We start from the raw sequence: 6,782 nt of genomic DNA, 5'->3' as shown, positions 1-6,782 counted from the left end.
GCAACTTGGACAGAAAGTTCTCCTCTATTCCTCGTTATGGAAAAAGAATTGTTTTAAACCTGCATACATTTGGCTTCTCAAGTTAGTTTATTGCCATATACTTTCTCAACTGCAAACCATTTTAAGCACAATTTGTATTTTTATAGTGTTTTTCACTTAGTTAACAGATGCGAGGTAAGTCATGGTAAATTAGAGGTACTTAAGGAGCTTTTTATATCTGGGATTAATTAAAGACCACAAAAGTTAAATCTGTTATGCTCATAAAAATAAGACTATTCGCAGCTTAATGGTTACTCTTGACAAATACAACTGCTCATAGATTTAAGCTGGAGATATTAGGATCTGTCTACTGTACAGTTTGACAGGACGCCTTCAAAAAAGATGGATACTTCTATTGTGGTAGTGCCAAATCTTCCCTGGATAATTGAGAATTCCAAAATCACTGCTCCAAAAGTCTGCTGTCTTAAAAACCAGCCTGATCATTCCTAGCATTTTCAGGTGTATAGTGGCCTTATTTGCATGGGGCTTGTACATGAAGCCTGTACATCAAACTCCATTTCTCATAGAAGATGGTTCCTAACTATAAAGTCTTCATTTTTCAAGTCTCGTGAAAAGCAAGTATATCTATAAAATAAAAGAAACCAACCCACTGTTTAAATTTGCATTTAAAAAGACAATAATGTAGCAAGGCTGAATCTGACTTGAACTCTGATATTTAAAGTCTCTTATCAAAAGTCATATTTTCAAATCTGCATATCTGGTTTTAACCTGGAAAACCCTAGGTTCTCCATAATCCTGCATTTTTCAGGCCTGGCCTGTGTGTCATTTAGGTCAGTGCTACAAGTACCTAGCAGTTCTTACTGTGCATGGGAAGAGGGAAAGTTCCTGCATTCTGCTTGCCACGAGATGAACACAGATAGACCTTTTCACATTTGTGGTGAATTTTGCATGCCTTTGTACCCAAATGATAGTACATTACATAAGCAAGTGTGTTGGTCTTTTCTTACCAACATCCTTCCAAGCAATGGGATGGTGCAGATGCTAAAATCCAGCAAAACAATGGTATGGAATCAGTGACAAAATGAAACCAAAAAATGTGTGTAAATAACATCATCTTGTGGATACAATGTGATAGAAAGTACGGTTGTTTAAAACATTGAGAAGGAACAAACAACCAATTAAAAGATTGTTAACAAATTTTCTGAGAAGATAAACTTGCAGATTTTTTTAAATTAACCTTTGAGAAACAGGGAAAAGATCATCCAGGAATCATGTAGGTTATCTTATAATAATGATACACCTTTGTTCTGAAATACCAACATCTCCAGTTATTCTGTGCACTGAAGAATCATCTTCAGCTATTAGTTTACTATTCCAGTTGGTATTAGTTAATATCTGTATGGATTTTTTTTTTCATTTAGTAATCTCTCTGGAGGGTGAGGAAGAGGTAAGACTGTAAAAGAAAAGTGTAGTGAAAAGTTTCCCTACTTTAAATCACTTACAGCTGATCTATTATCAAAGTTAATCAAAGCTTTCCGTTTCCTGAATTGTTCTAGTAAACTTTGATTTTTTTTTAATTTGTTGCGTCAGTAGATTGTTTTTCTTTGCTGTTTGGTGATCTTGGTGTTTGGTGGAGTGATTTATGGTGGGGTAGTACTGAAGTGCAGGATGTGAATTCTAACTTCATGTATTTAAAGAGTAACTCTGTACATGAGCCTGTTGCTGGATTGTGAGATGCATCCTTGAACTCACATATTATTGACACTGTGGCCACTCACAAATTATTGACGTTTACTTTGCAATATCTATTGCATAGAAAGGAGCAAAGTGTGCCTGGTTACTTCTCTGTGCACTGCCAAGCAGCAGCAGCCACATCAGGCCCTCAGTCCCTGGGCTGTGTCAAGAGTGTGGCTGAGCCGTTACAGAGAACCACCCTGATAATGCTCTGTGTTTCAATCCAGCAGAAGTCTACAGGATGTATTGTCTGGCCTGAGACTTATGTCTCACTAAGTGCTGACTGATAGATCTAGAACAGCAGTACAGTAGTCTAGCCTTGAATAACATTACCCATTAGTAGATTTTTCTTCCTAAATACTAATTTCCAATGCTTTTCTCCTTTGTTTTAAACATTTGGAGTGTTTTTGTGTGTTAGATCATTGTTCTATTTTTTTTAACAAAATGGCAAGTAAGTAAATACATTTCTTGCTATTTTTCTTTATATAAATTATAGTTAACTATTGGAGAAAAAAACAATTTTTACAAAAATATCAGAAGATATGCATGGCTTTGTTTTATTCTCAGTGTAGCCCAGCATTTGCTACATATACATAGATATGTATATATCAAAACCATGCATACATAAAAATGCAAACCCACATGTATCCAAGGGTCTAAATATATTAAAGAAATTAAAATGTACTTTTCCAGTTGTTACTTTTAAGTAGATACCATTGAGAGACAAGGGGCAACCGAAATAGTCAGCATTAATGTGTCACACTATCATTTTTAATGAGACAGCTCACTGTAGAAATTAAGAATGAAGTCACTTGCTTCGTTTCCTAAAAGTCTGGTTTTCATTATGGACAGGCTGAGGACATTTTCCTTTGCTAATTCAGGAATTCATGAATCTATGACAAACCTCTCCAGGTAAACTTGGGTATACTTAACCCAAAACTACATGGGCAGATAGGTTATTTTGTCTCAGTGTGATTTTGGCAAAGTAGGGAAGGACAAGAAAAATGCATTTAGGTTAAGGGCTTTATATAAAGTTAGAAGAATAAATATTTGATGCCTGTTTTGGTATATGATGCTCTAAAGGAAACCATGCTTAACCAGGGTTTTTTTTTTTTTACTTGTATGCATGCACAAAAGCTTCATTCTGCAGTTGCTTTTATTTACTTGTTCTTGTGGCTATGGTTTCCATATGGAAATGTGAAGGTCCAGAGCCAGATAAAACTGCTGTTTTTCTGCATTTTCTCTCCTTCCCAAGGAAACCCATTTACCTTACAGTCAAATAATGGCCAGAGAAAGGGTTGATTACAGCCAGCTTCTTGTCCCACTTACTTCAGAAATGTTTTAATGATGGCCTTGTGCCCTTTAATGACTTTGATGCCAACAATTTAAACATCAAACAGTTTTGGTTTTGCTGTATCATCACCACCTTTCATCCTGCATCATGTGTAACAAGACTTTCAGGCCCATTGTGTGTTGGGTGGATGAAAGGTCCTGCTGTCAGGATGTTACTGGGGTGGAGTGGAGCTTCCATGGATACTTGGAGTGGACGTGGAAACAAAAATCTCTTGGTGGGATGTAGTGTTAAAAAGTTAGTGGGCATGTGCATGAAAGAGCAGGAGCCATTGCATAAGCAGGCAAAAATACTGGTGCAGAGGATCTTTCAGGTGGAGCAATGTTGTTAACCAACCCATTTTGGGTTTCTCTGGCTATGGATGTATTTACTAGTCAGCTGGCATGTCTGAGCACATGTTGAAAACAGAACGGTTATAAGCCATTAGAATGACCACTAATAATGTTTGCCCTGAGTCAGCTAGCAATCTCTCCATCCCAGCCACTGTGCTATTCCCAGTGGAGCTGGCAAGCAACCCAGCTTTGGAGGCCAGGTGCCAAGGGTATAGTAGGGAATGGGCTGAATCCCCTTTGTCTGAGTGCCAGGAGAAAACCAGCAGCACGTTTAACTCACAAGTGCAAGAGTAGCTTCTGGCTTGGGTTTTGGGTCCCCAGACCTGGCCATTGTAACACGGGAGAGGAGCAATGTTAGAGTGAGCAGTGCCAGGCTCACCTAAGCCCCAAACAACCACCTGCCTTCTCACCACAGGCCAAGGCTCCCCTTCCTACCCCAGTGGCTGACATCTGAATTCTATTGCAAAGGATGTTTGCACAAGCATGCAACTGGCTATTGTTCTTAGTCATAAAAAAGTACAGCTCCTTTTTTAAACTAATTCATTACTTCCATGGTATTGTGAGGCCAAGGCTCCCCTTCCTACTCCGGTGGCTGACTCTGAATTCTATTGCAAAGTATGTTTGCACAAACATGCAACTGGCTATTGTTCTTGGTCATAAAAAAGTACAGCTCCTTTTTTAAACTAATTCATTACTTCCCTGGTATTGTGGGGTAGGGAATTTATTGATGTGTAAAGGGGGAAAATCTTTTTATTGGCTTTGAACATGCTGTGTCTTAATTTACCTGAACAATGTGTGACATAGGAAAACAGCACTTGACTTTGCCGCCTTTGTGTGTCTCACAAGTTACTTTCTTGAGCCAAGCAAGAGGTTTCAAACTTCACTCTTTTCAAATTTTAATGGGGGCAGTTTTCCATATACCAAATAGTATATGGCAGCTTCCTTTAAAACTCATACACCTTTTGAGTCATTTTCTGGGAGGGAGGCATGACATGCAACAGGCACATATGAGAAAGCACCACCCAGCTGACACATCCCAGTTTAATTTTCTGTATTTCTCCTCATTCCACATGTACCCCAACATCCTGTTTGTTTTTATCTATAGCTATATAGTATGTTCAGCCAGTACATGTATGCAGTGTTGTCCACAATGGACCCAAGGCAACTTCCCTATTAGCCACCATTGAATTCTAGGATCCTGTGAAGTGTGGTGATTTGGGTTGGGGTTTTGGTTCATTTGTATTTTTCTGATTCCCTCCTGCCTTCATTTCAATTCTTGATTAGTGATTCTGTGAAAAGTAACATTGGAAGAATTACTGCTCCTACTCAGTGTCGTGGTTTAACCAGGAGGGAAATTTCCAATAAAAACTCTGAAAGTCCCAACCTTCTTCAAAGTTCTAATGGAAGCAATTATAATAATAATCATGAGGAAAGGACAAAATTAAATAGTTTCATGACTGCATTGCATGTTGTATCAGTGCTGTAAGAAAAGAAATAGCATCTTTATTTCACACTTTCCCAATTGTCTTTGGTTAGAGATTTGAACATCTTGTTCTAGTTGTCACCTTGCTGATGTGTTTAAACATAACGAAGGAACTAATTTTTCACTCAATTGCCTGGGAGTCCCTCTGCAATAAGGGCAGTGAAGTACCCAAGAGAGGTGTCAAACTGGCTGATAAAAGTTGAGGGTTCATGAAATCAGACTACTCTTAAGCAGGGTGATAACCACATAACTTGGCTGTAGTTCATAAAAACAGAGTACTCCAAAAATTTGTAAAAAGTTGATGACTAAAGATTTCTACCAATGGATACTTAGTTATATCCCAAGTAATAATTTTAAAGGATTAATTTTCCTAGTATTTCAGCTTCTTGCCTGTCAAAACGTGAGACCACTACACCATCTTGGCAATGGCCAGTTGGGTAGAACACATACTTGGCTGCTCTGGTGCGTAGGATTGCACAAGCAATCTCCAGCAAGGTCATTTACAGGGCACAACTGAAAATATGTTCTCAGTACGTGTATTTACTTGCAGGAATGGAACATAAATTTCCCATACTGTTGACATGCAGTTTGTTGGTAAGTGCATTTTTGAGGCAAAGCAGTTCACAGGAACACAAGAGACATAGGGAGAGAACCTTACATGGAATTTAAAATACTAAAAGTAATTCTTTTCATTCAGTTTCTCATTCGTGTTCTTCAGAGGACAACAGCACAGCAGGTAAACAGTGCACCAGAGAGCTGAGTCCTGAAGCTGATGGCACTTCTCCCACTACATCTGCATCAGCTATCCTCAAAAAACCCTGAATTTCTAGAAAATTATCTTACTAGGATGTGTGTCTTCATAAAACAATTACAATTGATCTGCATTACTTTTATCAGCATTTATAAAAAAAGAACAACCAAACCAGGCAGTTTCATGTGTGAAAAGAATTACTGCTGGAAATATATTCTCTAACATCTGATTAGTTTTGAAGAAAATTTTTTCTCCTTGACAGAGCAGCCTTGTGCCTGCTTTTGCTGCACAATACATGCTAACCTCCCTGGCACCCAAATTCACCAAAACAGGCCTCACAATTTCATTACAGACAGCAAGAGCTCTGTGGTTCTTTATTCCATTCTCTACAAGTAGCTCATATTTGTAATTAATCTTCCTTCCGTTCAAACCGTGTCTGAGAGGCAGATGGTGCAAAAGTAGTTTATGGTTTTTATATATATATACTTTAAAATAATACTTTGGAGAAATTAATCTTAATGCCCTATTTAAGGATTGCATGAGCTATCAGAGCATGTTTGATGAATGGATCTCTTGCCACTCTCAAATGGAAGGGCTGCGTGGGGGAAATACTAGAACATCAAAATTCAGCTGGGTTAGAGGTATGGGCCTTCTTTCTTTTTCCAAGAATTTTTACCAGCATTATGCATGTTTGTAAAAGAACAAGTGTTATTTTGGGGGACAAAACTTCCATCTAAAAATCAGGATGCTACCCAAAAATGTAGAATTATTTTTCATCTTGAAATTAACAGCTGAATACTTCTGGCAAGTACAGATTTAAGATGCAAAGACAAGGTATTTTAAGCAGGTACTGCCCCACTGAAGCTACTTTATTCAACATTGATACTTACTCTCTGAAGTAGTCAGTGCTTAGGGAAGCTTAGAGTGGTATTTTTATTCGGTAACTCTAAATTTCCCGTCATATATGAAGGGGGTAAGTTTGTTTCCCCGGGAAGCAGGAGCACATGTATTTCTAGGATGTTTGCTTGCACCGGTTTAAGTTATCCCCCGCAGTCCCCGCCAGCCGAGGCCCACGTGTGCCCACGGCACGGGTGGTGATTCCGGCAGCGCAGTGTGCCTCGGCAGCTTCAC

At 38.6% G+C, this 6,782-nt stretch overlaps 1 protein-coding gene and 1 long non-coding RNA gene across 4 annotated transcripts in view; one reads left to right on the top strand and one right to left on the bottom strand.

Annotated features, from left to right (window-relative positions):
- LOC146444257 (uncharacterized) overlaps window positions 1-6,782 on the top strand; it is a 271,742-nt gene that overhangs the window by 101,476 nt on the left and 163,484 nt on the right. The window lies entirely within an intron of this gene.
- Window positions 1-6,782, bottom strand: part of LOC146444262 (uncharacterized) — a 28,148-nt gene that overhangs the window by 18,211 nt on the left and 3,155 nt on the right. The window lies entirely within an intron of this gene.

The sequence above is a fragment of the Lichenostomus cassidix genome, chromosome 1 (genome assembly GCF_008360975.1).
Source record: "Lichenostomus cassidix isolate B80296 chromosome 1, HeHo_3.0, whole genome shotgun sequence".
NCBI classification, from domain to species: Eukaryota; Metazoa; Chordata; class Aves; order Passeriformes; family Meliphagidae; genus Lichenostomus; species Lichenostomus cassidix.
This window is presented reverse-complemented; position numbering and strand designations above follow the sequence as displayed.